At 33.5% G+C, this 19,241-nt stretch overlaps 1 long non-coding RNA gene across 1 annotated transcript; it reads right to left on the minus strand.

The window, feature by feature from the left end:
- Positions 1-258: 258 nt before the first annotated feature.
- On the minus strand, positions 259-3,664 carry LOC149791081 (uncharacterized). The gene is made up of 4 exons (XR_016423659.1): positions 3,593-3,664; positions 2,436-2,576; positions 1,903-1,960; positions 259-465 (listed from the first exon to the last, which is right to left on the minus strand). It is a non-coding gene; the product is annotated as an uncharacterized LOC149791081 (long non-coding RNA).
- Positions 3,665-19,241: the final 15,577 nt, after the last annotated feature.

Here is a 19,241-nt window from a genome sequence, read left to right on the forward strand (position 1 = left end):
TTCGTATCTCTGAATATGTGTGTGTCTAGAGGTAGATATTAGACAAACATAAGATGGAAGATAGGTAGCTATAGATATAGAATAACAGATACATAGATATATAGATAGAAAGATAGAGAGAGATATATAAAAAGACTGATAGATACATACATATATTGATTGACAGACTGATAGATAGATAGATCGATAGTTGCAGTTGCATATAAAATCTGCTTACATTTGACAACCATAAATAAATGAAAGACGTAAGAGAGAACATTTTTTTTTCATGGTCTTTATAGCAATGTGTTTCTCATATATTATATATCAATAGATATGTTTCTCGGGAGTATTCGTTGTCAAAACAGGGAGTCAATGTTGTCATCAACTTGCACGAAGGTAACATATACCTTCTCTGTCTGCCATATTTTCACTACCAGCAACACCACTTTCCTTCTTTCTCTAGTTCCTTTTTCACAGCTGCGTCTGTGACAGAAAATAAAGTAACATTGAAACGGTATCATGGCAATATAGTATCATCACTATGCATGTCTGATATGAATTCGTTGATTTGAAATTTAAACAAACTCCACGTATAAATTTACATTGACATTATTAACATAGGATATTCTTGGATATAAGTTTGCTGCATAGGAATGAAAATTAAAAAAGATGTGCCTCTTACAATTATAACGGCACTAGCACTCTTTATCCCTCATGTATCAGCTAAATGGTGAAGGCGTACAATATTTGATAGATAACAGTGCATTTGAAATTACGCTGCTAAGCTTGAATTTAGAGACAAGATACATACAGTAAATGAAACGACTCAATTTCGACAGATAATATAGACCCCGACCTTTCCCATAAGGAAGCAGCGAATCAATACATTTATTAAGGCCGTTCTATACTAACCAGCAATATGAATTTTTAGGCGTTAATAGGGGAAAGATGGACACGTGACTAATATTATGCATGGTTTCGTGCATTTCAATGAATTAATGTACATTTTATGAAAATATAAAGATATTCAAAAATATATTTGTCATAATTGTAAACATATTTTTCATTTGTTCTCTTAGGTAAAATAATAGCTTGAGGGATATAATGTCGGTCTTCCTCGCCTTCATCCAGCTACTTCCAGGCACAATTTAGTACATTTCCTCTGGATAATTACTTTAGCCCCAAAATCAAAACCCATTGTCAAAATAACTCAAACTGAAATTTCTTGGTTTTGTCACCAAGGACGTGTCACTAGATCATTCGCCGTCTTATTTCCCTGATAATTAACTTCTAGCTACTCAGTTTTCTATTTTGCATGTATGTATGTATGTACGCATGAATGAGCGTATGTGTGTATGCTTTTATGTATGAATTCATGTATTCATGCATAATTCTGTATGAATGTGTGTATGTATTCATGCATGTATGTATGTATGTGTATATGTATACATGCCCGACTGTAGGTTTCCCTGTATAGATGGACGATTGTATGTATATATATATATATATATATATATATATATATATATATATATATATATATATATATATATATGTATGTATGCATGTAGGTATGTATTTATGTATATATTTATATGTGTGCATTTACATATATGCAGGTATATATACAAATATATATATATATATATATATATATATATATATATATATATATATATATATATATATAGAGAGAGAGAGAGAGAGAGAGAGAGAGAGAGAGAGAGATTGTATTTAATTAGAGACTTAGGATTGCAAAACGTAAATGTTGTCTAAATTTACGCCATTTTTAATCTCAGTTAATTAACATTTACGATAATTAATTGGATAACTTTATTTTCTGCAGAATTATCATATGCATAAAACATTTTATCATTAGAAGTACGCGGAATATTATAATATATGTATAAATAATCTTACACTCTTCGGCAAACTTCTTTTCAGCTTGTATTTGTCTTCCTTCTGCATAGGGAACTTCCTGTTATTTACAATAGTTTGGAAGCTTAATAACAAATCAACGGAAAACACAGGTTCTAAAACTAAATATATATATATATATATATATATATATATATATATATATATATATATATATATATATATATATATATATATATATATATATCTTCATCAACAACATCAAAAGCAATTATTACTACTGCATCTACTACTGTTCGTCCCCTGAACGCAAAATTAAGATTAGCAACGACACAATGTACAAATTATGTTGTCGGTGCTGATAACACCGTTAGGATCCTAACAGTGATTTACATATTGCTTTGCCATGTGATGACGCAGTAAAACCATTACTTGATATTGTATATTTGTGGAAATCTACATGTTTTCATCTTTTAATGCGACAATCATTCTAGAACGATGATGAAACAATGCGTTCAAACTAATGTGATCGTTATGATTGAAACACATAAACAGTACATGTGTGCTTTTAATACCTCAATGACTTCCTTCATGAGTTGGTTCATCTCGTCGATCTTCTCTTCGATGTTTTTTTGGACATCTATTGTGCCACACATAACCAATGGCAGCAGGACGACGAAGAGGACAATAGAGACGGACAGAAAGTCACGTGTCATCTACGATGAAAAGATTTAATTATGTCATACATTTCTTAGATAAGCAGGCAACATATGGATGAATAGACAATTAAGAGACTGATCAGCTTATACCTTGAAGAAGTTAAGTTGATTTATTTGAATCAATTTTTGTTCTGTTCCCCACAATACCACGGTTTTATTCCCAATATCAAGAGGGCAATATACAACTCATTATATAATTTGAATTATGTTTGCAATCTGTTAAGCGATGTTACAAATAATTGATCTATTTGCCTTCACATGTTTCACTTCATTCAAGAAAAACGAAAACGCTAAGGTTAAATTAACAGAACTGTTATCCCACCATATTTTCAAACATAAACAAATGGAGTGAAATGATTCAATCGTGCTTCATCCTTAAATTAAAAAAAATACAAATTTTGAAGTATAATAGTTAATGCAGCAATTTGTTCTCAGTTTCTAAAGCAGCAGTGGCGATTTCTAAAACAATTGGATAGTAAGGAAATAATAATTTTTCCTACCTTAAATATTCTCAGCATGTTTTTTTTATGTTTCCTAATTTCATGGTGTTTGTTTTTGTAATCATATCATTATATGTTTTTTATCTTATAGGCGTTGTCTAATGTTATAAAGCGCTTAGAGCTTCTAAAGATTAGGCGCTATACAAAGTCCTCATTATTATTAATAATACTAATAATATTATTATTATTATTATTATTATTATTATTATTATCATTATTATTAAGGAAATGGTCTATGAATTGCGTAGTTAAAACGTCGTGATGAAAAAATATAGCTAACACTATATTATGCGATACTCGAATTTTCATATTTCAAATGGCGCATGTAAATTATCAGCAACTTAACAAGTGTCTGAGTTCATCATTTTATGATTACTTCGTATATATTAAATTATATTCATTAAAAGGCTAAACATTTGTAGTTTAAGAATAACTGCTGCAAAATGGCATTTATCAGATTATTAAATCGGTTGAAGGGATAGTCAGATTAGACAAAAAGTAGATTTGTCTCACCTTAAAAACGATTACGTTTGCAGTTTCACGGAACAGACTATCTCTTCTAAGCAACAGACAGCTTTGTGCCAATTGGTCTGAATTAGACTTATATAGAGGTTTTACTTCCTTACTGGGAGTGTATATACTTTTCTGACCAGTAATATACTTGGAGACCACACCCAGGTAGAAATCAAAGTATAGATGTATAGCCAATAGTTTTCCTTGAGGATAGGTAAACATGAATACAAATTTCGAACACACAGCTTTATTGTCTAAACAATGTCATGGTGTATACTAACCAAACTCAATTATGTCTTATTGTTTAATAAAAATAACAAGAAACATAACGTACCTCTACAGAAATGTAATGCGACTAATAGCAGTTTGTAAATAAGACCTCCGAAATGAACTGAAACTATTACGAACTTGTGTTTTCCTTGTTTTCTAATGACTGTATGGTCTAAAACTAATATAAAAGTCAGAAAACCAACAAGTCTTATAAATTGTTATTTTTCTTTACCTAGAAAAATGTAAAAACGTAAATGGACTGTAGAGTAATTAAATCCCAAATAATTCAAAATGTTAGGTCACCAGTTATAATAAATAAATTGCTAGACAAATTTCAGTGGTGTTTTTATTAAAGGCTCTGTAAGGGTTGATGTGCATGACTCTTGAATAAAGTATGAAACCAGTGACTGAAAGCATGCTGTGCTAACAGTTGCATATTAACATATTGACATAAAAACATACTACACAGCGCTGTTAGTTAGGCACTGACGCCCAAAACATAAATATCAGCGTCAAGGTCTTAAATGTAGGACTATGAAAAAACCAAAACTGTCGAGAATTGGTTGAACTGCACATCATATATAAGGTTTATTAAAATGCATGTAAACAACATTAGACCAGTTTTTCTTTGAATAACATGTTCATATACAGAACCTGTATGATGTTCATGAGTAACATTTTATTGTTTAAAAAACACCATTTCAAGTTTGTAAGCAACAGAACAATTCTTAGTCAGAATGATGTGCCTCTCCAGGGAACACATTAAAGGCTTTCAGGAATGCGACCTTCTGCATCAAATGCACATGAAATTCTCCGAGGACGCACCTTTCCTCTGTGTAATGCATCTTCAATATGTGCCTCGGTTTACAAAGTAATACTTACCTTTTTATAATTTGTGTTAGTCATGGCCGATCTGCAGAATAGCTAATGATTTGACTTAGGTAACCATGCGTGAAATCATTTTCATTAATCAACAGCTAATCCTTCTCTGACGTGATGACTTCAAAGAAATTGATGTTCTATCGAATGTGTATTTACATGTAAGCACCTGCGATGGTTTGGCACATGCAAGAAGCCCCTTGTTATTTAAATCGTGTTTAAATTGGTATTGACGCATACATAAATCATGAAAGTGATCAAGGCTTTCTCTGAGTTTGAGTTGGACAGTAGTGCCCAATCATTAATATGTGACAATAATAATTATAATAATAACTGCTAATTCAGTGATTTGATTAGGGCGCTACAGTATCCGTAGGCACCTTTTAAAGACTGCGGAAAAGTACTTTGACTCATAAAAAACAAAATATTTTTTCATATTTCGGAAAATGAACTTACAATGAAAACGACACAAATGTTAATAACAGGCATTAAATATACACAGGTTAGAGCACATGTGAAAACAACAGTGAGAACTCGACTGGAAAATTGAATGCAGACCCTGTCTCAAGTATAGTAAAATATGCTGATGATACACTCTAATAGTGAAATTGTGAAAAGCTGTCAAAAGGGTTTTTGTAATTTTGAAAGTTGACAGCCATATCATCTAAATGGAGGAGTTAGATTTATTTATTTTCCACAACCTAGCTGAAACTTGGATGGATTATAAGTTTAAAAAACGTTTAGAAAGAGAGAGGTCGTGTTCAATTAGTAATGCTTTGTAACAGTAGTTTTATACACTGCAATCTCTCCGCAGTATCATTACATATATCAACACCTTTTTTGCAACATGTACTGCATTCTTCAATATTATAAGTGCCCGCAGTTTCTTTTATCTATCGATCCTTTATTTCAAACGATATACTGTCAGAGTGCATCATTTCCATCTTCTAATCAATGTTAAGGTCTGGCGCAGACATGATAATGTGATGTTTAATATTTATAGCAAGTTTGACAATAGAAAATAAACATTGATATTTTAACTTGTCAGTTATATTTCAGTTTTAATTTTTTTAAGTATACAGATGTTCTGACTATAATGTCCTAACCTAGCCATGGGCAGATTGTGATTTCCAAGTGCCGAGATTACTGACTTTAACCAGTCAGTTTATCAAATTAATAATATAACTCTTAAGATTTCTTTCAAAGCTGTGTTTGCAAATAAAAGACACTCTACTATAATGAATAGCCACTTGGAAGTCTAAAGTCCACAACTAGTATGTATAATCTATTGTTTATATGAGTTTTATATGACAATGATGCATACTTGCTGTTTGGCAAATAATGAAATGGATAAAAACAAATCTTTGCGAAGTTGGCATGTCGCTGATTCCAGGTGTAAATTTGATGACCTGGAAGTAGAATCAGACATGTGAGTGGACAACACTAACCAGAAAAAAGAGTGGATTTCTTGATTTTGGACTATATAATGAGAGACCCAGTTTTAACTGGTTTCTTGCTGGATGGATACTTAAAGTTGAATGATTAATTGATCTTTAAATGAAAATGTAGATACAGAAAAATGTCATGACATATTGAAGCATGATTTAAATTAAGTTCAAATGGTTTTGTTCTTGACTGTTTATGTTAAGTTTAAGTTTTTTTCTACCTAAACGTCGTTATCTAGACATTTCCGAAATCATTATCTACATGTCCTTTTATCTGTCCTGTTTTATACATGTGTATATTTGTGTTTGCTCTTCTAACTAAATATCGATTCCCTTCTGATTTTTTTCCTCATTTCCATATTTATCTGCATGAACTTTTTTGGATAACTCTACTCATTGACATATGGTTTTTAGGTGCAATCAAAGATAAAATGTAAACAAAAGTTCTACGTTTGTAGGGGAGTGGCATGCAATAGTCAAGGATTGGGGGGTTGTAGGAGGTTGAAATGGGTCTTTGTTCCAATGAAAAATGATGATAAATGCAGAGTTCACAGTTTTAACAATATATCCACGAACCCACTTTGTCTAATTTATTATTAGATCATATACCCTAAAAATATTATGTGTGGTTTCATCCTGGAAGAATTACAACAAAGTGTGGTTCACATACTGTTCTGCATGGATTGAATCCACAGGCTCCTTCTCCTGCAAATATATGATTGTTATAATGTATTTTTTTATAAACGTGTAATACATAATTATATCTACATTTTAGTTTTAACTTTATATTTTTGCTAGCTATGATTTTTTCCTTATATTTCTTCGGCTTAGAGTCAGCCTAAAAATAAACAAGATGAAAAGAATGCGTGTTCGCCACAGGTACATAACTTTATATCATTGAGTGTTGCTGTATGGTGCTCTTCAAATGTAAGGGTGTGATATTTGCAGTTTGGAATCCAAGTAAATGACCACTTTATGAAGTAAAGGCATTTTTATTTTAATGTATTTTGTATTATCATTATGGCAAGAAATGCTGAAGTAAAAAGTCATGATCAATTAATTAGAAAAGACTGGCATATCATACAATAGGGAATCTATGTTACAACTCTTCAGTTTCAGAATTTAAGTTCAAGTAAGCATCACCATCTGTGAGTTTAACTGAGTAAAGTTGGCATTTCACAGTTATGTAGTTGGCTGTAAAGCGTGTAAGGTTGGCTTATTACTGTCAGGTTTTGCATCGATCACAGAAGCTAGATGATGACAATAATATCTACATACAATTATATGAAAAATATATTTACATTTGAATGAGTGATAAGAGAGATTTTGCGCTAACCGGTAAATGTTGGTTGAGTTTAATAGATTGGACAGCACCTGCAACAATGCAACGTGGAAGTTTAGTCAAATTGAAAGAGTATGTGCATATGAAAATAATCATGCCATGTAGTTATTAAACGCTTGGGTAATTTATGGGTTCAAGCCATTTTAGGTATTATATATTTGCTTAATTTTTCTTCATTTTTGTTGAAATCCAGTACATTAGTTCTAAATTTGATTGCACCAAGACAACGTTGCTTATGGTGGGCATTTATTCGGATGCTGCATGTAAAACAAATCATAATAGGTTATGTCGTATTTTTGGAAATAGTTGCATTTGAATTTAATGACTGGAATTTTTTGTGCTAGTGTTCTTTCAAGAATAAGCCAAATCATACATGTTTTCATTGATATCCTATGCACACGCCAACAATCTGAACTTAAAAAAACATTTTATTTTCTGTTTAGGCTTTAATGCTGTTTTCTGTTTGAATACAACTAACATTCTTCCCTGTTTAGCAAATCTCGAGGACAAATCAAACTAACAATATTAATGATTTTCTTTTGGGCTACAGTATGATGCAAACAACAGTTACTTGGCTCAATTACTGGTAGTGTAGTAATACCCTTATGGTCTCTGATAAGAAATACAAAGCCATGACCCCAGGGTTTTCGCTGATGAACACATTCTTAGTACATGACTCATTTTGCCTCGACAGCCTCTTCTCAGGATTTTGGAGACGAACAATCTCTGGGTTTTTTTGTGCTAAATTTCTAGCTATTTGAGTGCCAAAAGGGATTATTGTTTTTAGCTGTACTGGTCATATTGTAGATCTCATGGGATAGCCTGTTCATCATCTGTCTGTCTGCTGGCACAAGTTATAACTACTTCTCCTAACTACTTGGAAGATTACCATGAAACGTTACACACACATTTACCCCTAGGTTCAGTTGGTCCTAAATGAAAATGGTACTGATGGGATGTCCAATATGACAACCACATCAATTATCTTGAAAACAGTATTAATGTTACTTCTAGATGAATGTACATAATCAGTATGGGATTTCATGGAAAGGCTTTGTATAATGTCTAGTTGGTCTTAGCTGAAAATGGTGCAAATATGACATCCAGTATGACCATAACATCACTTATTTTGAGAATATTGTTATTGCTGCTTCACCTGAACGGAAAGTCATTTGGACATGGGGTTTCACCAGAAGAATTCGTATGATGTCTAGCTGGTCAAGAATGAAAATGTGCAGATTTGACCTCAAATATGGCTGCCATGGTGGCCATCTTGAAATCTAATCATCGCTACTATTGGATGGAAGACTATATCAACATGGGGTTTTCACTAATAAACTTGTTATGATATCTAGCTGGTCCTAAATGAAAATAGTGCTGCTATTACTTCCAATATGACCACTGTGACAGCAAATTTGAAACTCTTGTTATCGCACAAGAGTATCATAGATGGTTCCAGCACAGTTAAATGGAAAAAAATTGATTTGTCTTGGATTGCTGGAAATTATTTTTTGTCAGTAGAGTGTCAGTCTCTGTGATGACCCTTGATGAGTTTGGAATCACTTTTCTCCCATTTTGAAACCTAGCGTATATGATCAATCAGTGACATAGCTTATATGACAAATGAAGCAGGTATATGTGTTAAGACTAAACAAATTGTTTTGACTATATTTTCACTTTTAAACCTGTTGCTGCTAAAGTTTAAGAAAGGGTGAATCTTGAGGTAAACATTTGTTACACTTCCATAGTTGCTTATTGCTATATTTTCACTGTAGTTGCTTGGAAATATTTTACAGACATGTGACCTTCAGCTCAGAGTATATATTTTATGGGCTGTCATTTTCCTTGAATATGTAGTTTGCCTGCATTCCATTTTGTTATTAAGTTCCACAGCTCTATCACTGAAGTGCTTGAGAATGCTCTTTGGCATAAAATTCAGCATCTGTAGGACGAGTGCCTTCAAGTTATACCCCAGTTCTATTCACTTATTAGACCTTTTAGCTATAACACTGAAGTGCTTAAGAAGGATGTATGGCACTAGACTTTAGCATATGAGTAGTGAACAAGGTCAAGGTTGTGACTGATGCTATGATGAAATGTTGACTAGTAAAATACAATAATGCTTCGGTGATATATGATCCATCTGAATAACAGATGAGATGGTCCTAATATAAATGATTTGGTTGACTTTGGTATTTTACAGCACAGAAATATTAATATATTAGATAATAAAACACAGTTACATAATTGACTTTAAATTACATTCGGATGCATTCGTCATTACACCTTCAAATTAAATGTCGTCATGCCGTCGTTTTACTGTGTTATAAGGTGTTATTAAACAGGTGTAATATTGGAAAATATCATATGGGTATAATACTATCAAGCGGAGCCACCGTGGCTCAGTGGTTAGCGTCTCAGACCTGTGACCGAACGGATACAGGTTCAAGCCCTGCCATCGGATCAAATCCTCGACCTTATTGGAGAATAATGAGATAGCAAATACATTCTACAAAAACACTGAACCTAATACATCCACTGAAACGTACGAACCGATCCTCTAACTCTGCAACAAATGATCAGGAAAAGTGCGAGCTGCTGAACTCGTAATTTTGCTATGTTACGCCTTTAAAAAATATTATAAACAGTTACCGCATTTTGAAGTTAGAGATCAAATTTTTATTTCTGTCATCATTATACATAAACAATAAATCATAGATGTAATAACTTCTCTTGACCTAAAGAAAACCACTGGAACCGATCAAATAAGTTATAAACTTGTAAAAATATAGTTGAAGAAATGTATGTTCAATTGCAAATATTTTAAAATAAATCACTCGAAGCCAGCGTGTTCCCAACACAATGGAAGCTAGCACGTGACATGCCGATGTATAAGTAAGGAGACCAAACACTATCGTCTAATTAAAGACATTGTTGACTTCGGCTAAATCATATACACTATTTATGCGTCCAACCTTATGGAGTCTTGGATACTTGCTCTATTCAAGATCCGCAAAGATGAGAATAAAGAGAAGAAAAAAAAATATGACGGAATCTGCATGGATCGTTACAGATCTATACCCATTAATTCTTCTCGTCTCTTTATGCGGAAACTGATTGGTTTTCACAACGATGGGAAAAGAAGATATGCATAATCAATTCGATTATAAATACTCATGTACGTAACTATTTAAGCGACCTTCTGCCACAAAGGAGATATGAGGCATCTAATTATCGTCTACTTTACTCAAAGTATGACACCAATCTCTACCAGATTTTATATTTTCAGACGATCTTTTAACCATATACAATTTGTCATTGGAACTCTCTTCCTGACGATATCCTAAATCCTCCAAATCTTTCTATTGTTACGAAACGTTGCTCTAATTCAACTAACGGGTCATCACACTATAATGCTACTGGCAAACGTCATCTTAATATCCTGCATTCTAAACGTAGAGATGTATGTAGTCCCCTGCAATCCGACCTTTACGCGGTGAATTTAGTTAACTCTTACACGCATGCACATGACTATTATAACGAAGCTGTCGAACACTTTGTTTGTCTATTGCCCCTTATTTAATACCCAAAGATCCCAGCTATTTCGCTCTATCTTTAGTACACCCCTAGTCTAAGTCTGGATTTATTATTGGAATGTGACGTCGATATAAGTAAAGAAACAAACTATGTAATATTTCCAAATGTTCATAAATATATTCTCGGAATTTAACATTTCTAGTGCTTACAATTATGTTCTAAGTAACGAATATATAAAATAAGGGACTATAATCAGTGCAATGTACTCTCTCTCTCTCTCTCGATGTACATATGTATATGTATCTTCTGTTTGTCCTTTGAAATGTTACATGCCTTTTAGTAGATGAAATATTTAACCTTGCTTTTTCATATACACTCGAATCTTTGTTAAACGAATGGTATCTTTGGACCATTTTTGTATCTTTTGAGAACAAATCTAGATGAGTTTGACAACTCGTGTCCAATGCCATATTATTCAATTAAATGACGATTACAATAAGTTAATGCAAAAGTGTTCGTGACCTACAACATGTTGTCCGTTGTTACGGGGCATAACATTTATAAAACAATAACGAATATTACTTTTTGTTCTATCAAAGCAGTGGAACCATAATGAGTTGATAAAACAAGTATATCGGTTCTGCTTTTTTGCAAACCATTGATAATAAAATCAGCGTCCACCCTAGAAAAAGATTTTACAAGGTGGAAATCACTGACTGTCAGCATCCATGGAATGACAACCAGCATGACAACTCTTACAAGTATAGGTCGCGCATCAGTAAATAATCTTGAGTAGCCACTGCAGCTGAAATATATGCAGTCCATTCATCGAATACATCATATTCGTTCACTGTATAATACGCAATTTACTTATCACAGTATAAATCGGGAAAGTTTATAACTGGATATGCATATTTATTTCTATTTTGAACTCTACTGTCATAAAGGTACCTCTGAGAAGGCTAGTGTGTATACGTCATGATGAAAGCTTATGCCGTCATCAGTTTTCTTTCTTTGGTCTTTATAAAAATAATTATCAAAAAAACCCACAAAATAATCAGATTTTCCTTCAACTGTTGTTAAATTTCATATTTTCTTGAATCAAAAATTAAAATGTATCTGTAAAGTAAGCATTAAAAATACGATACTTTAAACATGAAATATGGGTCTCGGTCTGAAGAATTTATATATTCTTAGTTACTTCTCAGATATTTTTAATTATTCCTAAGTGAGTGAAAGAGAAACTAGTTTTACAATGTAAACGTGCGAGTTTCTTTTTCATAATAAATAAAAGTATCAGCTAGAATTATTTCTTTAAATTTTAAATAAGTATTAGAAATTATTAAACTAAAGGAGATATGACATACATGCAAATGATGCACATCGGCTATTAATTGGGACTAATTTCTTTCATATTATGGCTTGAGGGAGACTGAAGTTCAATTGATTATTGCGATCGACTAGTAATTTATTTTGTCTGAATTATTTTCATGGCAACGAAAATAATCTTAATAGTTGGTTTACGTCATTAGATCACAGGTGGCATATGTACATGTAAGTCTGACCCAAAGCTAGGGTAAATTAATGAAATGAGAGGAAGGAAAACTTTAGGACTTTATCTATCTGATACCATTTTTAAGGAACGAAACAAAAGACAAGATCATTTTATATAAAGGTTCATTTCCATATTTTAACATGTATAGTGTCAAGCTTGCGTCCACCACATTTGTATTAACCTTATTTTTCTAAGCATGTATGTATATATGTATGGTTTAAAGGTACATCATCACTATCTAGACTATAAGCACAGATCTGAAGTTATGCTCCAGAACTGTAAAAGTGATTTTATGCTCCAAATTTCTGGGATTTTTTTTTTTGAGTTTAAAGTTTTAATCCCATAATGTATTTTAACAAACGTAGTGTCAAGCTTGCAACTGCCACATTTGTGTTAAATGCCTTATTTGTCTGTGTATATATGCATGCATGAATAGGGTTTAAAGGCACATTCGTGTTAAGGTGTCTTTAAACCCTATACATGCATGCATACATACACAGACAAATAGGGTATTTAATAAAATCAACTTTGCAGTTTTGGAAGATAAATTTTAATCTGCACTTATATCAGATATTCTGTTAATCCTTGCTATAAGAGCAAATTAAACGTTCTGTTCTAATGCTGGAGAGGCAATGTTATTATCCAATTTGTTTTGTGACATAATGCAGCTGAAATGTCTTTTTTCACCACTCTCAATTACACTTTTAGCATAAATCATGTAATAAAAACAATAATTAAAGTTTTGTTTTGATGAAAGTGTGTGAACCAGTAAATCTGTCATAGCAACCAATATGAAGTTTCACTGAATACGTGGTTTACTGGCTCATAGGTATAGGTTATTAACTGTGTATTAAAACATATTGATTCCAAGGTCATTTGGCACAGGATGCCTGAGCTTGCGAGGGCATTCTGTACTACATCATTGATGGTCAATATTGATCAGTACTCTGTCTTTTTTATAATATACTTAAAATCAAGTGTATTTACCGAGTGTTAAAATATATTTGGCCCTCGTTCATTTTAGCACGTGCATCATGCGTCACATGACCTCTGGTCTAATATTTTTCAATACACAGTCGGTAGCACAGACATACTTTCCTCAACAAAAGTCTGCAATACTGTACAGAATCAAAGTGATTGGACAGAGGGATAAGGGCAACACTTTGTGCCTCACTACATTCTTAAGTAGTGCAAAAAAAGGGTATTTAACATTGTTCACCACGTACAAATTGCTTTCATTGCCCAGTGGTTGGGTGGGAATATGGAGGAGGGGAATAGAGGAGGGTAGAAAGAACTAATATATCATGCAAATCACAGTAATTTGCTGTCTGGCAAAGCTTCTGAGGTGCAGCTGAATTTGGTTCTCATCTTTAAAATAATATTTTTGCACAGTGAGTGAATATGACCTTTTTTATGGCTAGAAATCTGAACTGGAATATCATGTATCCTTACAGTGAAACTAATATTCTGATATTTTATGTTGTCTTGTTTGTGCAGCAACACAATATATCAAAGAAAACTGACTTCATTTGTATCGAATATTATTGTAAACACTCTATCTAACAGGATGCTTTTCACTTTAGTTCAGCATTTGTCATCCAAAATATAGTTATCTGCGTGGTTGTGACTCTTTTGAGTTGCTGTGGTTTACATGTAGGTTACCCTCAATGTGCACATGAGGTTTGTAAATAATGTTATGTGCTTCATTTGATATCCAGGTCATGGAGATTCTATAGTTAAATGAAAACTTTTGCTCATTTTAACAAATATTGTCCGAGTATTTATAATGATAAGTAATACAGACAAAATAAAAGTTTGGCTTATCACTACCAAACCTAGGCGATCAAGACTAAAGTATAGCTATTTGAATCATTTGTATGCTAATACCAGTTTATACATGGAGAAAAATGATGAGATTCTTGGTTAGTCTGATAAATGAGCCCCCAAACCTTACTGATTATGTTGGACGGTTTAAGTAACATTCATTAAATCATGCGTTTAGTGCAGACAACTCTATCCACAATGCATCAGTATACTTTTAGACTCCTGTATTTGATAACAGCCGTATATAGTCACAAGAATTAAACTAACCACAGGAGGGAAGGGTTATGTTATTCCACGTGGATTTACAACTTGTTAAACATCGGATTTGATCCAAAATATGTTGTAAATATCGCCTAATGGACCCTTTGACTGAATATAACTCAAGAGCCAGGAGAGAATGCCTACAATGTACACTCATGTGTTGCAGACAGATTTATATGCTCCAAACTGCATGATATAACGAATAGGTAACATCAGACTCAAACTGTCCATCAGAATCGATACAGGTTTGGAGGCTGATTTATCCGACAAAAACTTGACGTGCAAGTGGGTGAATATCTCGCGGTGGAATAAGCAGATAAATTATGTCAAAAAATCCTACCTTTGGCAACTTAATGAAATTAGAAATAATAGAAACATAATTATGTTCCACACAAGTTATTTTTTCAGCCATTTTTGCCTCTTGGTATATGTTATGGGTTGAGTCTACAAATACAAACCTACAAAAAGCTATTTAAGTTTTTAAAATTATGGTTGATATTCTATTCAATAAAATTTTTGAAAATCTTATCGCTGATGAATATCAGAGATGGTTTCAACACTCTTCAGATTAAAATAAGACATTGTCTTGAATTCTTGGAAATTCTTTTCGGACATTAAATGCCTGACCCATCTTTTGTTTTTTGTTTTCCTGTTTTCATATAAATCAGGCTCTGTTGTTTAATACTGAGAACCACTTTTATCTGAAAATAGGACACGTGATGAAGGGTTTTTTAACATTATACAACAACATTTTGAATAACAGAATGAAATAAGGTGCTGAAACTATAAATGTTACTATCATATTTCCTCTTGTATTTATTAACCATGATGACTGTATACTGTGTAATGTGCATATTTGATAAAAATCTATATTCATTTGGTAGATGGCCTTTAAATAATTGTGTGTACATAAAAATGACAGAAACATGGCTAAAGTACCAGGCGATGAACCCAAGAGCGCGGATATAACATCCCCTGGTTCCTCCATCAAATCGTTCCCCCACCACTCCAGCGTATGTGGAATTGCTGTCATTGCAGAGAACTCCTTGATCAACCATCTTAACCACACTACACTTCATTTTCTAACACACATCGTTTCAACTAATCCAAACCACACTCACACTGGAATAAAGGTCAGTCCATTTTTTCGATCTTCAACCGCCGCCCGCCTAGTAGAAAAAAGAAGGTGTCTAAATCTCTCTTTTTGGAGCAGTTTCCAATTCTCCTGGAGTACGGAAATTCGATAGGTGGAGATTTCGACTTTCACTTTGCCTGTCCTGGACACCCATACACATAAAAACTCTTAGATTCCATTCAAGTTTTCAACCACAAACAGTAAGTTAGCAAACCCACCCATAAGCAAGGTCACATTTTAGACTGGATTCTTCATAGGCCGGATGATAATATTCAACAGTCCCATGAACTTGCATCAGATCACCTCTGTATCATATGCCATCTCGACGTATCAGTCCATAACCCTCCACCTTTATCTGCTACTAAGAGAAACCTCCGTATGATGAATAGAAACCAACTAATGTATGACATGCAAGAAAACCTATGAACTTTGTTGCCTTCTACAGCAGAATAAATTGATAACTGCCTGCATTAATTACTTGACAAACATGCCCAGCACCAAGTGCAGAGTATCAATTCAGCAGTGTTCTCCGTGGTATAGCAGTATGAGGGACCAGCTTCGCACTACTAAAAGAGACTACCGTAAGGCTGAGAGGCTTTGGATATCTACCAGACTCACAATTCATAAGCAAATCTATGAAGCCGCTAAACAGAATGTCATAAACATAGTCCATGCAGCATAATCAGCCCATTACAGTACTAAGATCACTGAGAGTTCCAGACACAAAGAGCTCTTCAAGATTACTAACAAGCTAATGTCAAGGAACAAATGTACACAACTTCCAACAACCTTCTCTCCAGCCAGTCTTCCGGACCTGTTTGAAATATTCTTCCGTGACAAAGTACAAACCAATAGAGATAAACATGACAACACAACTTCAATTGACTCATCATCGCCATACAGTTGCGATACAGAATTTTAGCGGCAACATTTAGTAGCATTTGGACCTGTCTCTATGGGCTTTGCATATGCAATCATGATGATGATTGCCCCAAAGTCATTTGAACTTAAGCCGATTCCGACGTCACTGCTGTTTGAGTGCTTAGACCCAATATTGTCTCCACTAACTGTTGTTATTAATACTCTTCTGAAAGTAGTTAATGACCTCATCTCTGCTTTGGATAGTGAAACGATTACAGTCATCGCCCTCCGTGATTTGTCTGCAGCATTTGACACAATAGACTATGATATATTACTTGACTGTATACAGCATGTATTTGGGAATTCATGATATAGCCTTAATATGGTTCAAGTCATTCTTGGTCAACATAACACAAGTTGTGTCCACAAATGGAAAACACTCCAGCCCAGTTGATACATGTTTTGGTGTTCCACAGCTGTTCTTGGACCTGTTCTCTTCATTCTATAAACTCATCTGCTATCAAGTGTCATATATCGTCATCCAGTGCGTCACATTTGTACACTGATTACACCCAAATATACAACTCTAGACACCCAACTGATATTGATGATACTATCCAAGGCGTAGAGAGGTGCATTTCAGATATGAAATCATGGATGACATGTAACAAGCTGCATATGAATGATGATGAAACTGAAGCCATTCTGATTACAACATAAATAGGTTCTCATTTACATTCTTTACCTCAAGCAATAAGTATCAGCAACACCAACATTGATTTCACACTCTCAGTAAGAAAACTAGGTGTTACTCTCGAAAGTACTCCTTCATTGCACCAACATGTCAAAAACATATGCAAGGATGTATATATGGAGCTAAGATGAGTCAGCTCCATTCACAATTTTCTTGTAGTTGATGCCACTAAAACACGTGTGTGTTCCTTATTACTTTCATGACTGGACTACTGTAATTCAGTTCTATCCGGTTCATATATGTACCTACCAGAAACTTCAAGAAGTTCAAAACACAACAGCTCGGATCATCTTTAGAGAACCATAAACCGAGCACACACATACCCTGCTCCGTAGCCCATCCTGGCTACGCATTCGATCCAGAATCAAAAACAAAACTTGTTATTTGTGCTACGTTTGATTGACTGAATCCAGTCCAACATACCAAATCACCTCACCCATGTGTACACGCCAGCAAGATACTTAAGCTCATCTTCCAACACCTGTATTCTCATTATTCCCATATCAAAATGAAGTCATATGGACGACGTTCTTTTACTTACCAGGGCCTAGCAACGTGGAACGAATTGTCCACTTAAGTTATACACAAAAACACTGTGATCTCATTCAAGAGTGCTCTTAAAACTCATCAAAACAAACTTAAAAACAATGTTTCCTTACCATAATTATTTTAGCATGTTTTTGTTTTCTAATTTCAAGGTGTTTGTTTTCGTAACCGTATCGTTATATATGTTTTTAGGTGTTATCTAATGTTGTAAAGCATTTACAGCTTATAAAGATTAGGTGCTATACAAAGTCCTCATTATTATTATTATTATTATTATAAACTAAACCCAGATGATACTATATTTATTTGATTGCATATGAAAGGAAAGATCAAACTACTGCATGAGAGATATGTAGTTTTATATGTATAAATGTGATTAACACGTTTCCTTCTGTATGCATTAACCATGATGATTGTATATTGAGAATGTTTGATAAAATTGTTTATTCATTATGTATATGAACTTGAAATATAAGTGTGTACATAAACTAAAGCAAGAGGATGCTATATTTATTTACTTGCATATGAAGGGAAAGATCAACTACAGCATGAGAGATCTGTAGTTTTACATGTATGTGTGTAAGAACAAATGTATATATGTTCTTTTACTCACCATTCCATTTATGTCTAAACACTGTAATTTGTATTTATTAACCATGATGATTGTATATTGTGAATATTTGATAATAATGTATAGTTGTTTGGTATATGGACTTTAAATGGAAATGTGTACAAACTAGAATCTGAGGATGCCATATTTATTTGACTGCCTGTAAGTTTTATATGTATGCATGTATGTATGTATGTATGTATGTATGTATGTATGTATTTTTTTTCTTCTGCAACATAACACATTCTCTACACTGTAGTTTTGACAGTCATCAATCTTAGTGTAATGTACAGTGCTTGTTTTATCATTTTGACTTTTGTTCATTATTTGATTTGTTAATATTTAGCATGATTCTTGTAAATCTTCATCACTTGTGGCTCTTCACGTGGGGCGGCTTCCTCGATGGCAAGAGCTAGGCTTTAGTTCACCATCATTTCGCAATGAGCGTCCAGTATTGACTAACTGGCCCCACACTTTGTCATAATATGTTTTGATAATTTAAGACTCAGATTCAGTAATATACAAAATGCTGTAAGGTTTTTCTGTAGCGTGTTTTGGAGATCCATACATTTTATTGGTTGATTTAAATTCGATTTTGCTGAATTCAATATCCGTTTTGGTGATTTCCGA

The sequence above is a fragment of the Sinohyriopsis cumingii genome, chromosome 10 (assembly GCF_028554795.1).
Source record: "Sinohyriopsis cumingii isolate HCF-2022 chromosome 10, ASM2855479v2, whole genome shotgun sequence".
NCBI classification, from domain to species: Eukaryota; Metazoa; Mollusca; class Bivalvia; order Unionida; family Unionidae; genus Sinohyriopsis; species Sinohyriopsis cumingii.